The following is a 12,508-nucleotide window of genomic DNA, read 5'->3' as shown; positions in this document are numbered from 1 at the left end:
GCAGGAAGAGAAGCTATCGCGGATGATTCTCTGGCTGAGATTAGATTGATAAGAATGGAACCAAGAGAGCAGATCCCAGTGGATAACAGTGAAAAGGCAATGAGGAGGGGATGATCAACTCTATTAAAACCTGCAGATAGGGTGAGAAGGACAGGAGGGATAGCTCGCTTTACTCACAGTCACGTGCCCTTCTGGTCCTGGGTCAGGGATGGAAATCTGATTGAAGGGACCACCCTCTGAGTCAGCTCTCACATTCGATTGCTCTGTGCTGATTTTGGGGAAAGGTGCTACATGGATAACGTTTTGTTGATGAGTGGAATAACCCTACCACAGCATTACATACAGACACAGGATCATGCAGTCAAGCAACTGACTATTGTATGGCAGGTTTTGTGGACCAACAGGTAGTCTCCCTATCTCTGGGTCCACGTCCTGCACCAAGATTTGATGGCCACCGAAAGTGTGTTCATAATGTGGCCATACAGGTTGATTATCAGCCTGTAAATCCTCCCTGGTGGCAGGCGGTAAAATGTGGGAGAGTTTCCTGGTCAGCAACACTGCAGAAGGCAATGGCAAATCACTGCAACACATTGCCGAGTGCAATGGGCGTCCATGGTCACCTGAAGGGGAGGTTATGTGTATATTGCATCTCTAAGCTCCTCTTTCTGTATTTGTTGACATCACAAATGAAATAATTCAATTTAGACACTAGTATTAAACCTAAATTGTGTCAAAGAGTGCTTGTGAGCTTGTTGCGATGACTGTGAACCATTTTAACTCACAGTGTCTCCATCAAACAGACAGAATGGTTCACAGAGATAATGGGCAGGATTTTACCATCTCACTTTGACAAGACTCGTGAAATCCCACCCAGGGCCAATGGAGATTTCCGTTCTGCGAATCTCACCCGCTCTGGGGTGGGCGAGATGGTAAAAGTCCAGCCTATGTCTTCATCTGCAGTGTTAAAACCGGTGGTACTCATTAACCCTTAAGTTGTTGAAACTGCCAGGGTGGTGAGGGATCCATGATCCCACTCCTCCCCGCCTCTAACCTCCTTCAGCCCTTCAACATCCTGGGATGTCTCCAATACTGGCCTCCTGCACTTCCTTGATTTGACCACTCCACCATCAATGGCCACGTCTTCAGCTGCCTAGGGCTTAAACTTTGGAATTCCCTCCCTAAATCTATCTACTTCTTTACCTCTCTTCCTTCTCCTTTAAGAGGCTCCTTAAAACCTACCTCACTCATCTGCCCTCCTTATTTGGTTTGGGGTTAATGTTTATTTGACAATATCTCCGTGAAGCACATTGGGACTTTCGACTTTGTTGAAAGTTTATTTATTAGTGTCACAAGTAAGGCTTACGTTAACACTGCAATGAAGTTACTGTGAAAATCCCCTAGTCACCACACTCCGGCGCCTGTTCGGGTCAATGCACCTAACCAGCACGTCTTTCAGATTGTGGGAGGAAACCGGAACACCTGGAGGAAACCCACGCAGACACGTGGAGAACGTGCAGACTGCACACAGACAGTGACCCGAGCTGGGAATCGAACCCGGGTCCCTGGCGTTGTGAGGCAGCAGTGCTAACCACTGTGACACCGTGCCATGTAAATGCAAATTGTTGTCAGATGTTGAAGGAAATTAGGAAACTGTTCTTGTACAATAAAGTATCATTTTGAACCATTTTCGCTCTGGGCCGATAAGATATTGATCAGGCCTATTTGTCCACAGTCGGCCTGACTGACCATTCTACCTCCCTTTGGTCAGTCAGTGTTAATTGGAGGGGTGGGGGAGGGGGAGAGGGACAAACCACAAAAGCCCAACATACGTTTTCTGGAGGACAATCCAAAGAGACACTTTACAATAAGGAAGCTGCCCCATTTGTAAAGTAATGAAGTGATCTACGGGCTGGGATTCGCTAAACTGAAGTTGGACATCCGATTTACGTGCCAGTTTAATTTGTGCTGATAGCTGTCCAGTGAAAGGCAACTTGCCTGATTTACATTGAAAGGAATTACTCGGGCTCTATCTTACTGGGATCAAAGCCTGAGGTCTGCACTCGATCATCCCAACCGTCCCCGAACCCCCCACTCCCGGACACTCAGCAAAAAATAAAGGGAGAAAGTGAACTCCTAGTTGTTGACTCTGCTGTTGCCTCTGAGGAAGGGCTGCATACCCGAGGCCTCCTTGCAGGCTTCAGTTAGCCATGTCCTTCCACATGGCGTGGATCGTGGGAACAGAATCCGTCAGTGTTTAAACCCATACCCTCATCCCAATGTAATGTTATTGCTCTACAAGACCATTGTAAAACGTCTGAAACAAAATCCACACGCAAGTCTGAATGTGAAAAATGCTAACTTGGCTTAATTGGCAGGTGTGGCTGGTGAATTCTATGATTTTTATTGCCTCACATCGGTCAGAATAATTGTGTCACAAGAGGGTTACAGGTTATGTAGGAGAGCGGGTCAGTGGGACCGGTTGAGGGCCTCGCATAGAGGGCCAGCATGTACGCAACAGGCCAAATGGTCTTCTTCTGTGCAGTAACAGATTCGATGTACATTATAGCCTATTCAGGAGGTTACGGTGAGCAGTTACAAACTCCTGCGGGAGTTTACCTACGAATAACAAACACCTAAAGAGCAAAAGATGACACACACCATTTACTGTTGGAGAGAGAGAGAACCCAATGCTTTGGAGACAGCTGCTGAATCTTACTCGGAGAGATTTGCCACCATCTTTGGTGAAAGAATGTAACCTGTCTCCCTGGGTCTCACTATCTGATAGAAAACAGAGCTGTCCACATATCCGTGCGTTTGTAATCAATCTTCCTCTCATGCTCAGAACATCCAGCGAGTGCCAAGACTTGGAGGAACAAGAAAAGAAAAACACCCGAAAAATATTTAATTAAAAAGCAGCTCCACACCTCCCGACTGACTTTCTTTTAACCTCTTTGTTTTTCCTTTAACTTTTGTGGCTCCCTACTCCTGTGATCTGTCTCTCCAAACCACATGCAATATCCAAAAGCGTTTCACGCGTTGCAAGTGATTCAAATATCTTAGCTCATTTCCTTAGACTGCAGGATTCTCTTCTCAGCACTCTCCCCCCCCCGCCCCCCCCGTTCCCCACACACACACAAAACTCCCCCCTTCCCCCTCAAACTGATTGCATTTCTCCTTGAAGCAGTCAGACGGGGAGGAGGAGTGAAGAGTCACAGAGCCTGGGGGAGGATTCTGTTCCTCTCCCTAGTGAGCAGGGACTGTAGTACCCAGCGTGGTGCTTTCTGTCCATCCAAGAGGGAGGGAAATCCTGCTGACAGAGGCAACTAAAGACTCAGCTGGGGCCTTGGAGACACTCCACAATGCCATTTACTATGCTTTTGGATTAGATACTAGGCCCGGTTGTAATGACTACTTACAGTCCCTGCTGCTAAACCAATCACCAATGATAACTGGGTCTTAAAGAGACCACAACACAGCCCTGGGAATGCTTTTCCTCCCAGCTTTTGCCATCTGAATGGGCTTAACCAAAAGCTCAGCAGACAGCCAATTAAAACAGACTCACACCCAACCAAAACCACCTTCCATTTTCATTAAGTGAGAAAAAAAACCCATTTAATCCAAAACTGACACAGCTTCAGGCAATTGGCTTTCCTACTTTCTTAAAACTTTTTATGAAATGTAAAATGTATTGAAAAAAAAAAGTTTCACCAACCAACAGAAACGTTGACATAAAAATCTGTTGGGATTTGCTTGTGTGTGACTTGTTTAATTTTACTGCACAGAGCTGGAGGATAAAAATTGTTCCAGGTATTTTCAAATTTGTACTTTGCGCACTTTTACATGTATCTCTCTGTTGTACTGAAGCACCTCGGAGTGCAACTTTATCTAAGTGGACAACATTTAAACTAACTTTGCAACATTTGTAAGACCATTGTAAAACGTCTGAAACATTTCCTTTGCTGTATTGAAGCATCTCAGAGTGTTATTTGATGTATGTAAAGAATCTGAATATTATTGCTTTTTGTGTAATGGTCATTTTGGAATGTTAGTAATGTTCTCACAGATTTATGAATTTTTCACATTCAGACTTGCGTGTGGATTTTGTTTTTGGGAAAAATAAGTTTATATTTTGTGCACAGGCCACATCTACACACACCTAATTTTATTTCCCGGTTTTTACTGGTATCCTACTTTAAATTATGCAAGACCAGTTTGGACCAAAATTCTTATTTCCCAGTTTTTCTTTCCTTCTGGGTCATTGGTCAGGATTCAGAGGGTAACGTTAGAATCACAGAATCCTAGAGTACAGAAGGAGGCCATTCAGCCCATTGAGCCTGCACCGGCAGCAATCCCATCCAGACCCTATCCCCGTTACCACATGTATTTACCCTGCTGATCGCGCTGATACTAAGGGGTGATTTAGCATGGCCAATCCACCTAACCTACACAATTGGGGACACTAAGGGCCATTTAGCATGGCCAATCAACCTAATCTGCACATCTTTGGAAAGGTACAGTTTGTTGAAGACCCATTCCAGGACTAAGTCCCGTGGTGGGGGCAGGGGGGTGGGGAGTATTTCCCGCTGCAGAAGACGCTGGGAATTTGCACTGTATCCCATCACCCTGGCCTTACTAAATATGCTTGAGTGAGTGCAGGGGTGGGGGGGAACGGGTGGGGGGGTGGGGGGGTGGGGGGGTGAGGGAGGTTGTGATGTTTCACGTGCTCAGGAAGGCTGGACGGTTCACGCCCCACCATCATGTCCGGGTGCCATTTTTAAAAGGCATCCACACATCACTGACCAACTGTGATGGACCTCCAGGAAAAGTAAAGCTTGAGGATGGATCTCCTCAAACACACTGAAGCTCAAAGATCCACCTGAGAGGTGCTCCGCCCCGCGCACACACTACTGTATGTTCCAGGGATCATGTTGGCTGGAGGCCTCCATCCCAAACTCTGGCAGCCACCCCAGTCCTTTTTTGGGGAAGTGTTGGTATGTACATGCTATGTTGGTCCAGATGTGTTCTGTGTGATTTGTCGTTGCCTCATGGACAATCGCTGGCATGGGGGAGGAGGGGGGGAAATGGCCATTCCAGTCAGACCTTCACCTGCGTCCCATTAGCAGGATGCAAATTGATTTGACGCCAGCCTCTGGTCGGGATTGCGACCTGCCGTGGCGAGCGGCAGAGTAAGATCCCACTATCATTTTGCATAAGCAGCAAATCCGATTTCTGATCTCCCGCTACACCCGCCCCCAGCCCACCATTAAACCCACTGTGGGAGGCGGGGAGGGGGTCATGGGAAAATTCCATGCCCCCCCCCCCACCCCACCCCTCATCTGTCTCATTGCTTTCTCATGTTTTGTTTATTAAATAATTTTTATATTATTTGCAATCTTTCTTAAACATGCTTCCCCATATTTAAATTAAAATCAATGATAAAAGCTCAAAACACAAGGAACCAATACTAAGCCCTCTGGAAACCAGCAGGGAACAGCCTCCCAGTCACAAAAGCACCGCTGATGTTTCGCTTTTAAAAAATTCTTTCACATGATGTGGATGGCATCCTCCTTTGGATCCAATGGGCTTTAAGAATTCAGATGAGCTTACAAAGTGGGAGACTGTGAAAAGCCTTGCTAAAATCCATCCGTAGAATCATAGAATCCCTGGAGTGCAGAAGCAGGCCATTGGGCCCATCGAGTCTGCATCGACTTTCTCCGAGTATCCTACCCAGACCGTACCCCCGTAACCCCATGTAACCTCATAGACCACATCAACTACAAGACCCTCATTGACCCTCCTTGTTACCTCACCAAAAATTGCAATCGAGTTAGTTAAGCACAACTAAACACCACCACAGAGTTGGGACTTAGCAGTGAAGGATAAAATTCCTGAGGGCCTGAGGCCGATCAGACTAAGTAGGTGGAATTATTTGGCCCTGTACTCTTGAAATGTTCCGATGAGGTGCTTGCTGAGTCCAATTCTCCAGGATTGTCCTGGAGTCTTCCGGGAATTCCAGATAAGGTTCCTAGATCCTGCTTCCAGCTACCCTGGAGAATAGTCACTGAGGAGTTACAAACAATATTTTTTTGCTTGCTTAGTGTACTTTTGTCTATTAATTATGATGATTGGAGATGGGGAAAATAAATCCCTAGTCGACTAAGAGTCAGAAGCCTCTGATTGGGTCGAGTCCATTCTCCAATTGGTGTGGGAAGGTTGTGTGACACAAGGGTAACTGACCAATGGCAGGTGTGCAAGGGTGGGGCAGTTGTTGGGGCGGCGTGAGTCGGGGGGAGATACTATAATGAACCTCCTGGAATGTGTCCACCCAGTGTTGGTGATCCTCAGCACAACGTGCTGGTGAATATTGGCCATCGTCCATCATCAGGGTGCCCAAGAGATACTTCCTCCCTCTCTTCAATGCCCGGTCTGAAAGGGGATTGTGGTGGTTAACGAAAACACTGTTCCATGTGCAGGTGAAGTGACTCAACATACATTGCAACATTGATTACACTTCAAAGGTACGTCACTGGCTGCAAGTTTATTTGAGATGTCCAGTGGTTGGAGGAAGGTGCTATATAAATGCAAGTTTTCCTTTTGTAAACTGCAGACCCTGTGCCACTTTCTTTTTGCTTCTCCGAAATGATAGAACAGCCAAGCTGAAACCAAATCCTTCTGGGTCAGAAGTAAAACTCGGTGGCCACCCTCCGACCTTTAAACTTTGACCTCCCTCCGTAATGGCACCAGGGGCATAAACTGTGGTCGTCACAGCCTTTAGGTGTTAGTGGCCAAACACACACTGCATCACCTCTTGTGAGAGCAGAGTTGGCTGTATAATGTAGACATTCCCCTGCTCTCTCACAAACCTATTGCTGGAACTCTGAATATTCAGTGCGTTTGACGAAACCTCTGCGAATAACAAAAAGGAAGCACTCTGGCAACGTCTTCAGACTGAATTTAAGCAGAGGCAAGCCCTGAATGTGGAGGCCTGGCTATAAAACTACAGCCCAATTTCCACTTTCAAACTGACCCTGATACCTGGTCGAAAGACAACGAGACAAACAAGGGAATTCTTTATCCGGCATTGGAGGAACTTGGTAAATATTTTAGCTTCGGAGGAATGAGTCCCTGGTCCCAGGCTGTTCCCAGTGTTCAGCAGTGCGGAGAGAGCTAGCTCCCTGTTCACACACTCCTGGGCGACACATCTCCCATAGGTCACCATGCCAATTGGACACACACTGCATTCACTGCATAATGAACATCAGAATATTGACTGCTGCAGCACTAGACATGTCTGCGGGCATTGCCCTCCTGACAATAGAGGGGGCTGACTGACACTGTATTAGAGGTGACACGAGATAAAATAGCCACGGAACTATCGTGGAACAAGCGCACAAGAGAACAATGGCAGGCGCGTTTGTGCGAGAGATTTGTTCATATCTCTTAGCCCTGCATAAACTGAGCAGCAACTCCTAAGACCTCAGACGGTCGTGCACCTAACTGCACCTCCCCTCCCCCCCCCTTCAGCGAAAGTAAACAGCTTAAAAACTGTTTCCACGGCAACAGGAAGTGCCAAGAATCTGCACAACATGGCACTCTGTTGTCATAGAAAGGACTTTATGCATCGCTGTCCGGACAAGGGAGTGTTTGCTCTGTGAATGATTAGGGAAACAGCTTGTTTTTTGAAAAAGGATTTTGCTTTAATGTATTTCATAAGAACAAAGTGGAATAAACCAGAATCATCACTGAAGCACGCCTCACTAATCAGTGGCAGCAATTTTTGGGATAATGGAATGACATACTTGTTATTCTGTACAGGCAGTGTTATCAGGATTAAAGGGGCTATCTATCTATATATTATACACACACGTTGTTGCATATTGCACACACTGGGTCATGTTATCAAGAGTGAAGGGGCAAAGTTAATATACCTGTTTTAGAATAGTCTCTTTCAAAGGTTTAATTGCAGCTGTAGCTTGTCTCAATTACTCTGGATCCAGATCCCTGAATGGGGAGAACTCCCCCAAAGGAAAAACTAATCCTGGTCCGAACTGGAGTTCTAGTTAAATAAAGTTTATTTATTAGTGTCACAAGTAAGACTTACATTAACACTGCAATGAAGTTACAGTGAAATTCCCCTAGTCGCCACACTCCGGCGCCTGTTCGGGTCAATGCACCTAACCAGCACGTCTTTCGGACTCTGGGAGGAAACTAGAGCACCCGGAGGAAACCCACGCAGACACGGGGAGAACGTGCAGATTCCGCACGGACAGTGACCCAAGCCGGGAATCGAACCCGGGTCCCTGGCATTGTGAGGCAGCAGTGCTCACCACTGTGCCACCATGCCATCCCCGCGCAAGGCCAGTTCAGACCAGCACCACTCCCATTTCTCAAGTTTTACTGGGGTTTTTCCTTCCGGGTCCTTCACTTGAATTAGGCTTTTAGTAAATAATGATCTCCACCAGAGATCTGCTGGGAGGGCGGGGCTGTGCTTCAGTCAGTAGGAATGAGGCTTTTACCATCCAACAGTGCAGCTTTACAGCATTGCCCGGAACACTGTAAGGTGGGAGATTCTTAGAAAGAGGAAGGTATCCTGTACTGTTTGTTCATGAGACAGACTGAAACGGTCACACTCATTAATGGCCAAGCGCTGACCACCCTGGAGTGTTAGTTGGTTTGCTCCAGAACAGCAGCATGAGTCCATGCCCAGAACGAAAAGGACAGCAAAACAGAGAAATAAGAATACTGGTCTGAACTGGTCTTGTATACTTTAAAATGGAACACCAGTAAAACGGGGAAATATGGGGTCTGAACTGTTGTTTCCTTCTTGGTAGGGATGACAATAGCCTCTGAGGTGGAATATTTGGTTTCAGTGTACTTGATAACCTGCTGGTGTCAGTGTTAGTCTCAGGGATGACACTGTTAGTTTTTGAGATTCCACTATAGGTCTCTGGGATGTCACCATTAATCTGCTGGGTGGAATTCTTATGCTTTGGCCCCTTGGTGCACTATTAACTTGCAGGGTGGCAGTGTTACGCTGTCAGATGGTGCTGTTAGCTTCTGGGTAGCAGCCAGCATTATTTAGACACTTTATGAGCTCATACCTGATGGGTTTGAGCCACCTGCAGAGGCTGATGTTCACTCTGTCAATCTTCAAATGACCTGCTTTAACTTTAATGGGTTTCCTCCTGTCTGAACACTGTTCTCTGAGAAGCAGCTAAGAGCCAGCAGTGTGAAGCCAAGCTTTCTCTTTGAAGACACTGAAGCATTCTTACAGACTGACAGTTTCTGCATTTGCTTCGGGGGATTGAAACCCTGGTATCCTGGGGCCCAGAGTTACATCAAACCGGGACAAGCCGAGGCCAGCCCAGAGCGAAGGATTATTACTTCACTGAGCTCACAACTAGATTCTTACTCGACTATTAGTTTCAATTTTTAAAAAATGTACACTTATAACAGTGCAGGGACTTGAGTTTCGATAGTTCTGGGATATAAAAAGACGCTAGAGGTTGCAAGAAAGTGATGGCACCCACTGCAACTCCTACCCATCAATCCTTCGCTCACCCACCCCCACCCCGACCCAAAGGAGTAACAAGAGTTTAAAGTTTGTCACAAGTAGGCTTACATTTACACTGCAATGAAGTTACTGTGAAAATCTCCTAGTTGCCACACTCCAGCACCTGTTTGAGTTACACTGAGGGAGAATTTAGCATGGCCAATGCATCTAACCTGCATGTCTTTCAGACTGTGGGTGGAAACCAGAGCACCCGGAGGAAACCCATGCAGACACAAGGAGACCGTGCAGATTCTGCACACTGACCCAAGCCGGGAATTGAACTCAGGTCCCTGGCACTGTGAGGCAGCAGTGCTAACCACTGTGTCACCATGTCACCCACAGGAGACAATGTGAATTTAGGCCACATACATGGAGTGCAGGATAGACACTGAGGCCAAGACGCAATGGCCAGAGCTGTGACAATTTCCTGCCACATATATTACGATACAAAAAACTAGCAACTGGATCATTAACTCTACTCTGTATTGGTATTGTTCACATAGGAATAGTAAAAGACTATTCAACTGCTCAAACCTGTCACCAACATTCAATCAGATCATGGTTATTCATCTTTTAGCTTGAGTTTTGTAAGCCGTATTAATCACAGCCAACAAAAATTTATCAGTCTCAGTTTTAACATTTTCAATTGAGCCCCAGGTCAGAATTTTCCAGCCCCCCCACCCCCACATCAGCGACAGGTTTTCCTGTAGCGGAGGCTGCTCGTCATTGGCTGCCGGTGGGATTTTCCATTCCCGCCGAAGTCAATGGCAATTTGCATGCCGTGCCAGTCTCGCCGTCTGAGAACCAGCTGCGGACATCGACCTCGGCAGGACTGGAAAGAGGATGGAGTTCCCATGTAGTTCCATGTGTCAGGACTTCCACAGGGTCTCAATGTGCACTTTGGTTGTACGTCCGGTCCCCAACAATCCGGAGACTCAGAGTTTGCCTCATTGTCTAATTATCCTCAGCAATCTCCTCCTTGGACAACCTTGCAGCTTCCTTCCGATGTGACTGGTCCACAACGTCTGTGTCTCTTGTTCATCTCCCTCTCTTCACAGCTGGAAAGGGATCGGAGACTTCTCAACATAACGGGAGTGAGGTGTTTGTCAATTCCTGATGCAGATGGAAAAACTGCACACTGCTTGGAAAAGCAATTGCAGCTTGCACCTCAATTCCCTTCCCCTGATCCCTGAACCTTGCATTCTGTTTTAAAGAGTCAGCATTTGAAGGTAACTATTTTCAAAATCCAGGGGAGGAGGTTCATAAAACAATCTCAGAAATGACAATGACAACACCATAACTCCAAGCACATATAAACGGCAATCTGGTGAGGATTAGGTAAGAATGGGAATAGACTCTGATCGGACTTCTACTCCACCTTTCCCCAGGATTGAACAGTCTATAAACAGTCACTGTCTATTCTCACCTATCAAACCAGTCGCACAAGGGCGTTCTGAAGGGGCTCCAGGTAGAATTAAGTCAGTGGTTCCCAAAGGGTGCGGCGCGCCACACTGGTGCGGCAAGAGAGGACGGCAAGTGTGGCGGGAAGATTCAAGGACAATCAAAGAAACATTTAAACATGGATTAGATATTTTTCCAAAGTGATTGTTTTATATTTTCTGGATGTCCCGTGATCATATTATAAAGTAGTTGTGTTCTATGTTATGAATCAAGCACTGCTAGGAGTTTTTTTTTGTTTTTGAATGTATTCCTTATCAATAAAAAATTTGGTGTGGCGCGAGCAAATCTTTATTCCGAAAGTGCGACCCAGTGAAAAAAGTTTGGGAACCACTGATTTAAGACGAGGAAATGGGAGAGAAGACACGAAAAGAAGAATTTGTCTCAAATGCTCACCTGCTGATTGGATTTGTTAGAAAATGGTTGATTCCTGGCTCCCGATAATCACGCGATGCCGACCCTGCCTTGTCCACACTGTGAAGTCAAAAAAGAGTTGACAATCAAACAATCTTTTAATTGCCTGAGGAACACAACCAGGAAAATAACTTCTACAATTGTCAGCAATAACACAAATCATTGTGAAACATCACTGATCAACATCATGGATTCATGCGGGGAGGGGGCTCACAGAGAGCCAGGGAGAGTAATCAGTCTCCCCAGGCTAGTTCTTCCAGTTAGCTGTGTCAATCCAGTGTCAGGACCTCAGCTCTCTATCTCCCCATTGTGTTGGTGGGCTTAATCTAGTAAGAAGTCTCACAACATCAGGTTAAAGTCCAACAGGTTTATTTGGAATCACGAGCTTTTGGAGTGCTGGTCCTTCATCAGGTGATGGACTTTAACCTGTTGTTGTGAGACTTCTTACTGTGCCCATCCCAGTCCAATGCCGGCATCCCCACATCAGGGTTTAATCTATTTACACCTATATGCCACGGGCTGGTTAGGGAACCAACTGCTTGCAAATGATTGACTCATTGATTATTTCAAGACTCACACCCACAAAATAAAAACACCTTGAATTCTGTGAGTCAGAAGGTAAGGAACGTTACAAGTTCCTGTTTGACACTGAATGTCTCTTTGAAATGTGGCACTGTTCCAGGGAAAATAGTCTGACTATCCTGTATGGAGTTCAATTAAAATGGAGAAGTCTGAATGGCCCCTCCTACTCTGTAGGGATTCTATGTTTATGTATTCATAAATCATCCAAATCAATTGGTTAGGTTCAACAACAACAACTTTGATTTATACAACACCTATAGTGCAACTAAAATGCCTCTAGGTGTTTCACAGGAGCATTATAAACCGGATATGACACAAAGCCTTATTGGCAGATATTGGGTGGGATTTTCCGGCCTCGCTCGTCCTGGGATCGTAAAATACCTCCCGAGGTCAACGGACCTTCCCATTGTCCACCCCTCGCCGCTCCGATTCCCATGGCAGGCAGGGTGGTAAAATTTCGGCCATTGAATTAGATGGCTGGGTAGATATTGTAAAGGAGAA

The sequence above is a fragment of the Mustelus asterias genome, chromosome 27 (genome assembly GCF_964213995.1).
Source record: "Mustelus asterias chromosome 27, sMusAst1.hap1.1, whole genome shotgun sequence".
NCBI classification, from domain to species: domain Eukaryota; kingdom Metazoa; phylum Chordata; class Chondrichthyes; order Carcharhiniformes; family Triakidae; genus Mustelus; species Mustelus asterias.
The sequence above is the reverse complement of the archived record's forward strand: the minus strand, read 5'-3'. Positions refer to the sequence as shown.